Source organism: Colobus angolensis, unplaced genomic scaffold (assembly GCF_000951035.1).
Source record: "Colobus angolensis palliatus isolate OR3802 unplaced genomic scaffold, Cang.pa_1.0 Scaffold69, whole genome shotgun sequence".
Taxonomy (NCBI): Eukaryota; Metazoa; Chordata; class Mammalia; order Primates; family Cercopithecidae; genus Colobus; species Colobus angolensis.
In genome coordinates this window covers 6183551-6199005 of record NW_012120598.1, presented here as the reverse complement: position 1 = coordinate 6199005, position 15455 = coordinate 6183551, and the positions used below count along the sequence as shown (strand labels likewise).

General features: G+C 35.3%; 1 long non-coding RNA gene across 1 annotated transcript in view; it reads left to right on the top strand.

The window, feature by feature from the left end:
• LOC105500825 overlaps positions 1–15455 on the top strand; it is a 153925-nt gene that overhangs the window by 123778 nt on the left and 14692 nt on the right. The window contains exon 2 of the long non-coding RNA XR_001000088.1: positions 7257–7361. This is a non-coding gene — a long non-coding RNA (uncharacterized LOC105500825). The remainder of the gene's footprint in view (positions 1–7256; positions 7362–15455) is intronic.

Genomic DNA, 15455 nt, shown 5'->3' with positions numbered 1-15455 from the left:
AGAGAAGAGATAGGAAAAGCAAAGTAAAAAGAGAAGAGGATTTGTTAAGCAGTTTGTAATAGATATTAATTAATACTTATTTCTTGTGTTCTTTAATAGGGTAAAATAACACAAAACATTTGACACAACATTAACGTGAGTTTCAATCATCTTTGCTGCTACTTTATAAAAGTAAAATGAAATACACTGTACATAAACTATTAAAGATAAGTGTATATATTTTGTACACAGATACTGTGTCATTATATAACTTAAAATAAATAATATTATCTGGCCAAAAAGATTTGTGAAATTCTGGACAAAGTTATATATTTCATGGGTGGGTAATCTATAAAACGAGTCTAAAATGGGTCCAAATATGGGTAGTCTTGATGCCATGTATAAAGAACCAATAAAAGCTTTTAAACAGGGGAGGCTGCACAAACAGATTTTGTTTGAATACTAAATCCACTGGAACCACAGAGAATTGATTATGAGGAGTTTTGTGTCAACAATACCCAGAACTACTATGCATTTAACATAATCTAGCACAAAATTCTCAAATTTGTATTTTTTCAGTGCATTTTAATTATTTATTTTTATTTTTACTTCTGCACATGTATCCAAAATTTCTATTTTCTAGAGTTTAATGTAATATTAATATTTTAACATAAAATAGAGAAAACTAATTGAAATGACTTCTATATTTATACAGACTTTGATCCAGTTTTCTCTTTTGTTGTTTCTTAGTTCTATAGGGAAGATTTAGATTCATTGGTTGAGTTAGTCATGGCAGTGACCCAAAATGATTACAAGACTGTTAATTAATTTCAGAAAGTAAAACGTTCTAGAAAGTTTTCTTCATTACTTATTCTTTATTTTAAAAAATGTTTGCCAGCTTTGAGATATAATCCCTATACCATATGATTCCCTCATTTAGAGTGTACAATTCAATGGCTTTTAGTATATTCTGAGCTGGCCATGCATCACCACAATCGAATTTAGAGCAGTTCATTACTTCCTTCCAAAAAACCCTCTAAAACCTTTCCATACAACCCAGCCTAAAGAAACCACTAATCTGGTTTCTGTCTTTATAGATTTGCCTATCCTGGACATTTCTAATAAATCATACAATATATGGTCCTTTGTAAGTGGGGTTTTGAATTAGTATGTTTTCATCCTTTTTGTACCATGTATCAGTACATTTATTTTTTAATTTTTAAATGTAAATTGAAAATATACAGACAGCTAAAAAAATGGACGCTTATCTCACATCATACAGAAAAATCAACTCAAAATGAAATACAGACTTAAACATTAGACCTCAAACTGTAAAAGTACTATAAGAAAACACAAGGGAAAAAAACTACATAACATTAATCTGGGCAATGGTATTTTAGATTTGACCTCAAAAGTGCAAACAACAGAAGCAAAAACAGACAAATGGAATTACACAGAAATAAAAAGCTTCTATACAACAAAGGAAACAACAGAATAAAGAGAAAACCTATGGATAGGGAGAAAATATTTGCAAGACATACATCTGATAAGGGATTAATATCAAAATATGTAAGGAACTCAAACAATTCTACAGAAAGAAACCAAATTCTATAAAAGTTAAACAATTCCACAGAAGGAAAACAATTTTTTTCTAAACTAAGAAAACAAATAAATAATGGTTTGTTTTAATCCAAACAAATTTTGGATTAAAAGTGGGCAAGGTACCCAAATAGATATTTCTTTTTTTTTTTTTTTTTTCAGATGGAGTCTCACTCTGTTGCCCAGGCTGGAGTGCAGCAGTGCAATCTCGGGTCACTGCAAGCTCCGCTTCCAGGGTTCACGCCATTCTCCTGCCTCAGCCTCCCAAGTAGCTGAGACTACAGGCGCCCACCACCACGCCTGCTAATGTTTTGCATTTTTAGTAGAGATGGGATTTCACGGTGTTAGCCAGGATGGCCTCGATCTCCTGACCTCATGATCTGCCCACCTTGGCTTCCCCAAATAAATATTTCTTAAAAGAAAACATACAAATGGCAAACCAAAAATATGAAAAATATTCAACATCACTAATTCTTTCTTTAAATCTAGAACAGTTGAAAATCAGTCACATCATTTTCAGTGGCATAATCAACATAAGTATTGTAAGTGTTCAAAGAACATACCTGTTCTTTTAAATCAATTATGACCTTTCACATTTCAATGAAAATGTATGATTTTAACAAGTATCTGCAGGTTGATTGATCCATAGGCTCCATTATAACCTCAGGCATCAAGGTCTTTTCTCATCCACAATATCAGTTACATCATAAATCTCATATCTTATTAATTATAGGATTGGTGCCAACAGCACCAATTACATGTACTTCCTTATTAGAATCATTTGGGAGCCATATGACAATTACTATTCCCTCCTGTCATAGTATTTTGAGTTATGGTGGTAGATACAAGCATGAAGTAGATAAAAGACAAATTTCTCTCCTATATTCTTAAAAAATCTCTATAACTAGCTGTCTTTGTTTTTTTTTTTCTATTTTACCTTATACAGAAGAGGCCTGATCACTTTCATTAAACGTTCGAAAGACTTAGAAATAGATACGTTGCTTCTGTACTTGGTATTTTTTTATTTTGTATTTTGTTATTGAAAAATACATAGTTTTCACTATCAGTATCAAAAGTTTATACTTTGCTAGAACAATCCTTTGAAAATGCATATCAATTATTTGAAAACATTTTGAATAAGGCAACTTCTTGTGATAGTCTGTTGAAACACAGCCTCACACAAAACACTGTGGCAAAAATTAGCCATTTTCATGTTTAGACAATTAAAAATAATTTGATGTATTAAAAAGATACTCAGGAAATTAGAAATTGTTATTCTATTTGGGAGCAACTATAGAGGTCCTTATGTTGTAGGCCTATATAAATTTGTTTCTTATAAATTATGTTCATCTTTTTTTTTTTTTTTTTTTTAAAGACAAATTCTCCTGTTCCACAGGCTGGAGTGCAGTGGGGCGATCTGGGCTCACTTCATTCTATGCCTTCTGGGCTCAAGAGATCCTCCTACCTCCACCTCTGGAATAACTGGGACCACAGACCCACACCACCATGCCTAGCTAGTTTTTGTATCTTTTTGGGTAGAGATAGTGTTTTACCATATTGTCCAGTGTGGCCTTCAACCCAGAAGCTCAAGCCATCCACCCTCCTCGGCCTCCCAAAGTGTTGGGATTGCAAGCGTGAGCCACTGTGCTGGCTAATTCTTTATTTTAATGTTCATGTTTTCATTAGACAATTTCAGTACACCCAAGTATATTTTGAGAAGTGATTCACTTTTAATCTCTTCTAGTTTCTTTCAGTTATGGCCACAAAATTCATTAACATTGCATGCCTAATTTAAGGAAATGCTGTTGCATTAGTGAGTATCTACTTTTATAAACCTAAAAGAGTTTCTTACCTCATGTCTCCTTACAATCATCTGATTATAGACATTATCAATTCTATGAACTTGCACACTTCCATAAAGAAAATACATATCCTGGGACTTTTGTATATTTTATGTTTTTCTTGATTTTTTTAAGTTCACTATTTAAGTTATTTTGGCAGTAGGAGCATGGAAACAAAATGACTTCTTAGAAGGTTTAAATCTATGGAAAGACCTATTTTCTCTTTTTTTTTTTTGATGGGGTCTTGCACTGTGGTCCAGGCTGGAGTGCAGTGGCGCAGTCTGGGCTCACTGCAAGTTCCACCACCTGGGTTCATGCCATTCTCCTGTCTCAGCCTCCCCAGCAGCTGGGACTACAGGCGCTGCAACCACGCCTGGCTAATTTGTTGTATTTTTAGTAGAGACGTGGCTTCATAGTGTTGACCAGGATGGTCTAAATCTTCTGACCTTGTGATCCTCCCACCTCGGTCTCCTAAAGTGCTGGGATTACAGGCGTGAGCCACTGCGCCCAGTCTTACTTTCTTTTTTCTTTTTCTTTCTTTCTTTTCTTTTTGAGATGGAGTCTCACTCTGTCACCCATGCTGGAGTGCAGTGGCGCGATCTCCACCCACTACAACCTCCACCTCCCGGGTTCAAGAGATTCTCTTGCCTCAGCCACCCTAGTAGCTGGGATTACAGGTGTCTGCTACCACACCAGGCTAAGAAAGACATATTTTCATTCTTAAAGAAGAACAATGAGAAATATTTAAGAGACTTACTTATGTTGTTTCACATTCTAATGCCTCCCTAATCAGCCACCAACACATTACAAATAAACACCAATGTACAGCAATGAATTGAGACAAAGGTTCCATGATATGTCTCAGACATGTCATTTCCAACAAAGCCTACTGGACTCTTTATTAAATTAAATGCTTTTTACTTACAACAAGATTCACGTGGCTTCTTCAGAAATCCTAGGGCTTCAAAAGTAAATAAAAATTTACTAATGTTTTCAAAATAAATTTTGTTCTTAAATTTTTAATCACACTGATTTACTGCAGGGATAAAATACATTCAAGTGTTTCAAATACTTGAAACATTTTTAAAACCCAAGAAGTTATAATAATAGCTCTTTCTCACTGTGATTATACTTGCAATATTTTCCATAAAATTATTTTAAAAGATTTTTTTTGGTATTTAATTACTCATAGACATTGTGCAATATTATCAGATTATATTTAAATAATTATTTAAATATTCAAATGTATGCATATATAAAATATTAGAAAATCATAAATATACATGCTCTTAAAGGAATACTCACAGTTTAGATTAGTTAAAAAACACAGCTTCAATTACTGATAAACATGCAGTTGAATACAGTTTTCTAAACTATATTCAAAAGCATAGTCAAGCTTTAGTATCTTATGAGTAAACACCTCAAATTTTGTTAAACCATATCTTTATGTATAGTGTGGTGTTATATGCTTCACTATCATTATGAAGGTTTACATGTTAAACTGTCAAAGATGTAGTGTGGTAATGAACAGATAATTTCAGATCAATTTAATCAATCAACTTACCCCATAACTTCTATGACTTATCCTCAGCCGATTATGTTAGACGTTATGATGTTGTTAATTAATGCATTCAGATTTGATGGGTTATTTTTCTAACATAATTTTAGATCACGATATGAATTTAAAGTAAAATTAATTACTTCTTATTTCCAAGAAAGTAATGCATTGGTGCTCCACATGAAATTAAAATGAACTTACATTAAAATTATTTAACATTACATTTTTAAAATTATTTAATGATAATATTTAAAGAGAAAACTTGTTTATCAATATATGTTGCATCACCATATGAATAGGAACATACCTATTGTATTAGTCTGTTTTCACACTGTTGATAAAGACATACTGAAGAATGGATAATTTAGAAAGAAAAGAGGTTTAATTGGCCCACAGTTCCACATGGCTGGGGAGGTCTCAAAATCATGGCAGAAGGCAAAGAGGAGCAAAGTCACATCTTACATGAATGGCTGCAGGCAAAAACAGGGAACTTGTGCAGAGGATCTCCTCTTTATAAAACCATCAGACTTGTGAGACTTATTCACTATCATGAGGACAGCATGAGAAAGACACATCCCCATGATTCAATTACCTCCCACTGGGTGCCTCTCATGACACATGGGAATTGTGGGAGTTACAATTCAAGATGAGATTTGGGTGGGAACACAGCCAAACCATATCACCTATGAAAATCGAGAATAGTTGTTACATGAAAATTGTATGTGTAAATATTTCCAAGATTTTTGTGTAACTAGTATTTACCTTATTGGGATATTTTGAGGTAAAAATGAGATAATGCATGTAATTCATTAAATGAATTAGCTAAATGGTACATGCTGATAGACAAATTTCAAGAACTCTCATGACTGGAAAAAACGCTTTAGTTTGGATCACCAGGCAAAGAACGGCAGCTAGCTCTTGAGTACAAACTAGGGCACCTGGAAAGTCAGTGTTAAAAGGAAGGGGTGAAGAGCAGTCATGCCCCATAAACATTTTCAGATATAAAAACTTGTGTCCACTTGTATTTAAATTTTTTTTTTTTTGCTTCTCTAAATTTGGATATTCAGTTGATGAATTATTTACCCTGTCACTCTTGGCTTTTCTAATTCTTTAAAAATACACTATTTTTGCCAACTTGTTTGCATATTTTTAAGAGGTCATATTTGGATTGAACTAAACATTTATTAAGTAATTTGCAAACTTTAAGAAAAGAGACTTTCATGGGATTAATCTATAATTTAAAGGATAAATGGATATCACTAGAAATTCTAAGATGGAATTTTGAAGAATTTCAGAGTAATCTCGGAAACTTCTAAATATGATTGTAGGAGGCGCTGCTTGAATTACAGAGGTGATGGCTATTAAATAAGCTTATCAAATGATTTGCCTTGAGACAGGAACCAAAGTATGGTGACAGGATTGATTAGATGCCAAAACAATAAAAGCACCTGGAACTAAGCTACATTGATGGGGTATGTCCTGTTTGATAACAGGGTTTTGTTCCTAACTAGCATTCTGGTTCAAAATCCATAAGGTTTAGCGACTTTCCTATCTCTTTCACTCCATCCCCATCCACCCACTGATTTCTTTTGTTCCTACGGATGTTATTATGTGACCCAGTTTATTGCATTTGACTGATATGATTTTGAATAAATGTATAATTATACACATACGTGTGTTTGTGTGTGTGTGTAATCAAACAAGTATATTACTCAAAAGTAGAAAACAATGAACAATGGAAATCAAACTCTTGTTTGTTTTTCTTTTTTTTTTTGAGAGGAAGCAATTGAAGAAATGAGAAATTAAATTAAATTTATCTTTTAATTGGGATACCCCCAAATTGGCACTTGTTTTGTGTTCATAAAATTCTTTACATTTTGTATTGGAAATAAAATTTTATATTTGTATCCCACTGTTCATACATAGTATAATGTGCTTCGCAATTAGGAAATAATAAAATAGCGATAAAAATTTTAAGTATTTAAAAAATAAATGGGGGTTATTTTCCAAATATAGTTCCCATGAGCATGTAGGTAAATAGAAAAGAGGAGAGAAATTTTCTGAGTGAATATTAAGGAAGATGCATGTTTGGGAATGAGGGAGGGAGAATGGAGTCTGAGTGAATTACAGACAGATTATGTAGAGGATAAGTATTTTTCACATTACTGTTGTTGCTTGCAATTTTAGCAGCCTCACTTTCTATCACAGTTGAAGATGAATGGGAAGGGTGCTTTATTATTTCCACTTTTGAAAGTCCTCATTTTTCTCCATGCTGGCAGGTCTGCCTTAGATCAGTTAGGTCTGTGGCTGTCCAGATGTACATCATAATCTGCACAGAAACCTACCATTTAGTCAAAAACCAAAAAGTAACTGGGATGCCTATGGTATTTGTTTCTTTCTGGCCTTTAATTGCTATACTCATTCACTTTCTGGTTGTGCTTTTAGCACTTAACACCAATGCCAGAGAATGGTCATTTGCTCTTTAGTAAATAGGATAATAGTACACAAATGTTGAAAAAATAAACATCAAAATGAGACGCTCCATATCAAAAGGCCTCTAATCCCCAGATTACTCTCATTGCCTCATAGATAAACAGCTGACAGATTAACAGTACACTTTTTAATCCATTTTCAGAGTGTCAAACTTGTCAGTGAGCATTCGCCAAGTTAACTTTGTCAAGATTCCCTATGGACACCATTGCAGCAAATGCAGACAAAGCCAACCCCATGCTCTGTTGTGCCAAGATAGGTGGGTACTACAGGACTATAGGAGTTTTCTGCACATACTTGTTTTTCTGACTTTTGATTTCTAAACCCTGAGTAGGAGATTATAATATGGGGAAAAGGGAATGGCAAGAAGTTGAGAGGTCAAGTTGCCATTTTCTATACATTGAGCCAAGCCTGCTCCATGGTAGCTGGAGAGGTGGCAGAACCACAACAGGAGGATGCACAGCTGGGCCCCAAGTATGCCTTGGAACTAATCAATATTGGTGGTTAACAAGAGTGAATGTTAGGGAATTACACAAGTCAGCTTTCAAACATGCTGTCTCAGTCCATTTAGGCAGCAACAACAGAATAGCATACACTAGGTGGTTTTTAGCCCATTCTTGAGTTTTTGTTTTTGGTTTGTTTTGTTTGTTGTTTCTTATTGAGATAGGGTCTTGCTCTGTCACCCTTGCTGGAGTGCAGTGGCACAATCATGGCTTACTGCAGCCTCGATCTCCTGGGCTGGGGAGATCCTCTCTCTTCAGCCTCCCAAGTAGCTGGAATTATAGGCCTGCCCCACCATGCCCAGCTACTTTTAAATTTTTCTGTGGAGATGCAGTCTCTATGACCCCAGGAGTGATCACCCGATTTTAACTGTTTTCACTTTCTATCACTGGAGGAAGCACTGAGAAGGGTAGGAATGACAGTCTTGAAGAGCTGATGCCACCCCTCTCTTATCTCCCAGCAGTGGCCCCATGACATGGAGACAAATTCTGTGTGCTTGGGGAAGAGGCAGCGCAGTAATTGTGGGACCTTCCATTAAACCTCAGTGCTACCCTGTCAAAGCAGAAAGCAATACCAGTCAGAACTCAGTCAGTGCCTACAGAAGGGGCATTTAGAGTAACCCTAGTCAAAGGGGAATTGCCCATCCCAGTGGTCAGAACCTGAGTTTTAGCAAGTCTTGCCACTATGAGCTAAAGGGCTCTGGGGTCCTAAATAAACCTGAAAGACAGTCTAGGCCACAAGGACTGTAATTCCTGGTCAAGTCCTGGTGCTGTGCTGGGTTTGGAGCCAGTGGATTTGTGGGGCCTGTGACCCGGGGCAGCCAAAGGAATGCTTATGGCAACCCTCCCCAACCTCAGGCAATGCAGCTCATAGCTCTGGGAGACACTACTTCTTTTGGCTTGAGACAGGGCAGGGAAAGGTAAAAAGGACTTGGTCTTGCAACTTGGATACTAGCTCAACCACAGTAAAACAGGGCATCCAGCAGGCCTCCATTTTAGACCCCAGCTCATAGACATTTCTAGAAACAGCTTGGGCCACATGCAAAACCACCTTCTTGAAGAGGACCCAGTCCTGACAGGATTCAGCCCCTGCTGCCTTAAGAGGCCCCTGGACCCTAAATAGTCAACAGTGATAGCCAGGCAGCACTTGCCATGGGCCTTGGGTGAGATTCAGAGATGTGCTGGTTTCAGGTGTGACCTAGCACATTCTCACCTGTGGTAGCTAAAGGGAGAGACTCAACCTGCTTGAGAAAAGCAGAGAGAAGAGTAAAGTGGACTTTGTCAGGTACCTTAGGTAGCAGCTCAGCCACAGTGCAGTAGAGCACTAAAGCAGATTCTTGGGTTCCTGACTCCAGGCCTTGGCTCATTAGCAACATTTCTGGACTTGCCCTGGGCCAAAAGGGAGCCCACTGACCTGTAGTGAGAGTCTCATGCCTCACAGCATTCACCACATGCTAACCGAGGAGTCTTTGGTCCTTGATTGAACATTGGGGGTACCCAGGCAATACTCACAACAGACCTGGCATGGTAGTGGCTACAAGAAGACATGCCTCTGCTTGTGAAAAGGGGAAGGAAGAGTTGGAAGGACTTTGTCTTCTCGCTTAAGTGCCAGCTCAGCCACAGTGGAATACAGCACCAAGTAGATTTGTAAGGTTTTTGACTCCAGACCCTGGTTCCCAGACTGCATCTCTGAACCCAACTGGGGATGGGGGAACTTGCTGCCCTTAAAGGAAGGACACAAGCCTTGCTGGCTTTGCTATCTGCCAATTACAGAGCCCTAGGGCATTGAATGAATGTAGTTGGCAGCCAGGCAGTGGTTACTGCAGGCCTTAGGTGACATCCAGTGCCATGCTTGTTTTAGGTCTGACTCAGTGCAGTCCCAGTGGTGGTGGCTATAGGGGTGCTTGCATCACCTTGCCCTAATCTCTAGGCAGTTCAGCACAGAAAGAGAGAGAGAGAGAGAGAGAGAGAAGTTCTGTTTGTTTGGAAGAAATTAAGGGAAGGCAACAAAAGTCAGTGCAGGATAATCTACAGATTCTTCTGGATCTTATCCAGGACCACCAAGGCAGTTCCTCTACAACTCTAAATTGCCACAGCATTACTGGGGTAGGGGTACCCCTAATGCAAAAATGGCTGCAGTGAACCAAAACATAGATTACAAAACCCAAGTTGTCTCAAATATCTGGAAAGCCTTCCTAAGAAGGATGGGTAGAAATCAGGCCCAGACAGTAAAGACTACAATTAATATCGATCTGTTCAATGCCCAGATACTGATGAACATCTACAAGCATCACAACCATCCAGGAAAACATAACCTCACCTAATAAACCAAATAAGGCACCAGAGACCATTCCTGGAGAGACAGAGATGTATGACTTTTCAGACAGCGAATTCAACATATCTGTTTTGAGGAAACTTAAGGAAAGTCAAGATAACACAAACAAGCAAATCATAATCCATCAGATAAATTTAACAAAGAGATTGAAATAATTTTAAAAAATCAAGAAGACGTTCTAGAGTTAAAAAATTTGACTGACATACTAAAAAATGCATCAGAGTCTCCCAAAAGCAGAATCAATTAAGCAGAAGAAAGAAGAAATGAACCTGAAGACAAGTTATTTGAAAATACACAGAGAAGACAAAGTAAGAAAGAAAAAAAATGAATGAAGTAATTACAAGATCTAGAAAATAGCTTCAAAAAGGCAAACCTATGAGTTATTGGCCTTAAAGAGGAGGTAAACAGAGAGGTAGGCATAGAAAGTATTTTCAAAGAGAGAGTAACAGAGAACATCCCAAACCTAGAGAAACGTATCAGTATTGAGGTATAAGAAAATTATAGAAAATCAAGCAAATTTAATCCCCAAAAGACTATCTTAAGATCTTTAATAATCAAACTCCTAAAGGTCAAGAATTTAAAAAGGATCCTCAAAGCAGTAAGAGGAAAGAAACAAATAGCATGCATAGAATTCCAATATGCCTGACAGCAGACTTTTCAATGGAAACCTTACAGGCCAGGAGAGAATGGCATGACATAATTAAAATGCTGAAGGAACAATACCTTTACCCTAGAATAGTATATCTGGAGAAAGTATCCTTCAAGCATGAAGAAGAAATAAAGACCTTCCTAGACAAACCACAGCTGAGAGATTTTGTCAACGCGAGACCTGTACCACTAGAAATGTTAAAGGGAGTTATTCAATCTGAAAGAAAAGGATGTTAATGAGCAAGGGGAAATCATCTGAAGGTACAAAACTCACTGGTATAGTAAGCATACAGAAAAACATAGAATAGCGTAACACTGTAATGGTGGTATGTAAACTACTCTTGTCTTAAGTAGAAAGTCTAAATGATGAACCAATAAAAAATAATAACTACAACAACTTTTCAAGATGTAGTAAAATAAGAAATAAAGAGAAATAACAAAAAATTAAAAAGTCGGGGGAAGAGTTACAGTGTAGAATTTTTACTAGTGTTCTTTTTGCATGTGTGTTTGTTTGTTGTATATACAATGAATGGTAAGTTGTTATCAGTTTAAAATAATTGGCAATAAGATAGTATTTCAGTGACTCATGGTAAATTCAAATAAAAAAACACAATAGATTAAAAAATTCAAAAGTAAGAAATTAAAGCACACAACCAGAGAAAATGACCTTCACTAAAAGGAAGACAGAAAGAAGGGAAAGAAGAAATAGCAGACAGGAAAACAAATAACAAAATGACAGGTGTAAGTCCTTATTTATCAATAATAGCATAGAATGTAAACAGACTACACTCTCAAATTAAAAGACATAGAGTGGCTGAATAGATAAAGAAAGAAAGACCCAACGATCTGTTACCTACAAGAAGTACACTTCACCTATAAAGACACATATGGAGTAAAAATAAAGGGATGGAAAAAGATTTTCCATGCAAATGGAAACCAAAAAGGAACAGGAGTAGCCATACTTTTGTCAAACAAAGGCAATTTCAAGACAAAATATTTAAAAAAGAAACAAAGGTTATTGCATAATATAAATTATTCAATTCAACAACAGGATATACCAGTTATAAACATTTATGCATCCAACACTGGAGCACACAGATACATAAAGCAAATATTATTAGAGCTAAAGGAAGAGACAGACCCAAATACAATAATAACTGGAGATTTTAACACTCTTCTTTTAGCATCAGACAGATCATTCAGGTAGAATACCCACAAAGAAACATTTAACTTCATCTCTGCTATATACCAAATGAACATAATCGATATTTATAGAACATTTCTTTCAATGGCTGCAGAATACACATTTTTCCCCTCACCACCTGGATTATTTTCATATAGACCATATATTAAGCACCACAGCAAGTCTTAAAATATTTAAAAAATTGAAAATATATCAATTATCTTCTCTTACCACAATGGTATAAAACTATAAATCAATAATAGAAAAGATTTAGGAAACTATACAAACATATGGAAATTAGGCAATATGCTCCTGAATGACCCATTAAGAATAATTTTTTTTTTAATTCTTGAAACAAATGATAATGGAAACACAACACACCAAAACCTACGGGATGCTGCAAAAGCAGTACTAAGAGGAAATTTTACAGCTATAAATGTCTACATCAAAAAGTAGAAAATCTTCAAATAAACAATCTAACAATTTACCTCAAAGAGCTAGAAAAGCAAGATCAAACCAAATGCAAAATTAATAGAGGAAAAATAAAGATCAGAAAAAGTAAATAAAATTGAAATTAAGAAAATAACACAAAAGATCAATGAAACAAAACGTTGCTTTTTGAAAGATAAACGAAATTGACAAAATATTAGCCAAACTGAGAATAAAAAAGAGAAGATCTAAATAAACAAAATCAGAGATGAAAAAGCAGACATTACAATTTATACCAAAGAAATTTAAAGGCTCATTAGAGGTTTATGTGAGCAACCATATGCCAATATACTTCCACACAATAAAAGCCATATGATACAGGCTCTCATTTGATATCACACTGAATGAAAAAAAATTAACCCTCTCCTCTAAGATCTGGAACATGGCAAGGATGCCCACTATCACCACAATTATTCACCATAGTACTGGACATACTAGCTAGAGCAATCAGACAAGAGAAAGATATAAAGGGCATCCAAACTGGAAAGAAAGAAATCAAATTATCTTTCATTGCAGTAGACATGGTCTTACCTTTGGAAAAACATAACAGCTCCACCAAAAATATAAAAAACTATTAAAACTCATAAACAAGTTCAATAATGTTTCAGGACACAAAATTAACATATAAAATCTGTAGAATTTATATATGCCAGCAACAAACTGAAAAAGAAATCAAGAAAATAATCCAATTTTTAATAAGTACAAATAAAATACCTAGGAATTACCCAAAGTGAAAGATATCTACAATGAAAACAATAAAACATTTATGAAAGAAATTAAAGAGGACTCACAATAATGTAAATATATTTCATGTACATGGATTGGAAGAATCAACATTTTTAAAAAGGTCATACTACTTGTATTAGCCTATTTTCATGCTGCTGATAAAGACATACTTGAGGGTGGGAAGAAAAAGAGGTTTAATGGACTTGCAATTCCACATTGGCTGGGGAGGCCTCACAATCATGGCAGAAGGAAAGGAAGAGCAAGTAACATCTTACATGGATGGCTGCAGGCAAAGAGAGCTCTTGTGCTGGGAAACTCCCATTTTTAAAACCATCAGATCTCATGAGACTCATTCATCATCATTAGAACAGTGCAGGAAAGACTATCCCCATAAATCAATCACCCCCCACCAGGTTCCTCCCACAACACGTGGGAATTGTGGGAGTTACAATTCAAGATGAGATTTGGGTAGGGACACAGCAAACCATATCACTACCCTAAGCAATCTACAGATTCAAAGCAATTCCTATCTGAAGACTAATAACATTCTTCATATAAGTAGAAAAAAGGTCCTAAGATTCATATTGAACAAAAGAAGACCTAGAATAGCCAAAGTTATCATCAGCAAAAATAACAAAACCGGAAACAAATTACCTAACTTCAAGTTATTTTACAAACCTGTAGTAACCAAAACAACATGGTACTCACATAAAAAACAGATATATATATACCAGTAGAACAGAATGTCAAGAAACAAATCCATAAATCTACAGCTAACACATTTTTGACAATGGTGCCAAGAACCTATATTGTGGAAAGGACATTGAAGAATAAATGGTGCTGAGAAAACAGAATATCTATATGGAGAAGAATGAAACTGGACCCCTATCTCTTGCCATATACAAAAATCAAATTAAAATGGATAAGGACTTATATCTAAGACCTCAAACTGTAAAAGTATAATTGGATTGGTTTAACATAAAGAAAGAATAAAAGCTTGAGGGAATGGAAATCACATTTATCCTTATGTGATTATTATACAGTTCATGCCTGTTTCAAAATTTCTCACATACCCTATAAAGGTATGCACCCACTATTTACCCATAAAAAATTAAAGATAAAAAACAAATTAAAAAAATAAAATGAGGTTGTATATGTGAGCCCTAATCTATTATGACTGTGTTTTCTATGTGAGAAGAGGCAATTAGGACAAAGACACAAATGGAGGGATGACAAGGTGAGGATATAAACAAAGATCAACATCTACAAGTCAAGGACAGAGGTCCCCAGGAGAAAACAACTCTGCTGACATGACTTCAAACTTTCAACTTACATAACTGTGACAAAATACATTTCTACTGTTTAAGCCACTCAATCTGTGGTACTCTGTGATCCCCCCAGCAAATTAATATAGTCGAATCCTAGACATATTTAATAAAAGTTGTAATACTTTTGGAAATCTCTCTTTTAAACATCACTTAAACATTCTGACAACCTTCTGTAATTCAAGTTAATCTATCTCCTAGCCCTTCCTCCACCATCTTTGACGTCAGGAATAGCAGACCAAACTGTCTAAGAAATATATATTGACATTTTGCACATGTATAGTTACTGAGATATTAATCCTTTTAGATATTGACATTTTGCACATGTATAGTTACTGAGATATTAATCCTTTTAGATGTTAATCCTTTTTCATTATCTTAAAATCATATATATTTAAAGGAACATAAGATATGGAATGTAGTTTTCAACCCACATATTATCTGATATTATCTGTAAATTATCTTAAATATCCTCTTTTCTATTTCAAATCTTTCTCAATACTTTCATAATACTGATATTTCACAGAGTAGGTCCAACATTGTTAAAGTGTGTTAATTTACTCTCAAAATTTTTAGATTTAGATGTAAATGTCTATAACGTTTTATATAATACTTTTAAAACTCTGTTATTTTCACATAGTTTAAATATATGTGTAATGTTTTTAATGATATACAACATTTTAATACAGGCAAACACACATGATAATAAATATGAAAATCATTCACATAATGGGAAAAAGAGAACTATGTATGTGTGTGTGTGTGTGTGTGTGTGTGTGTGT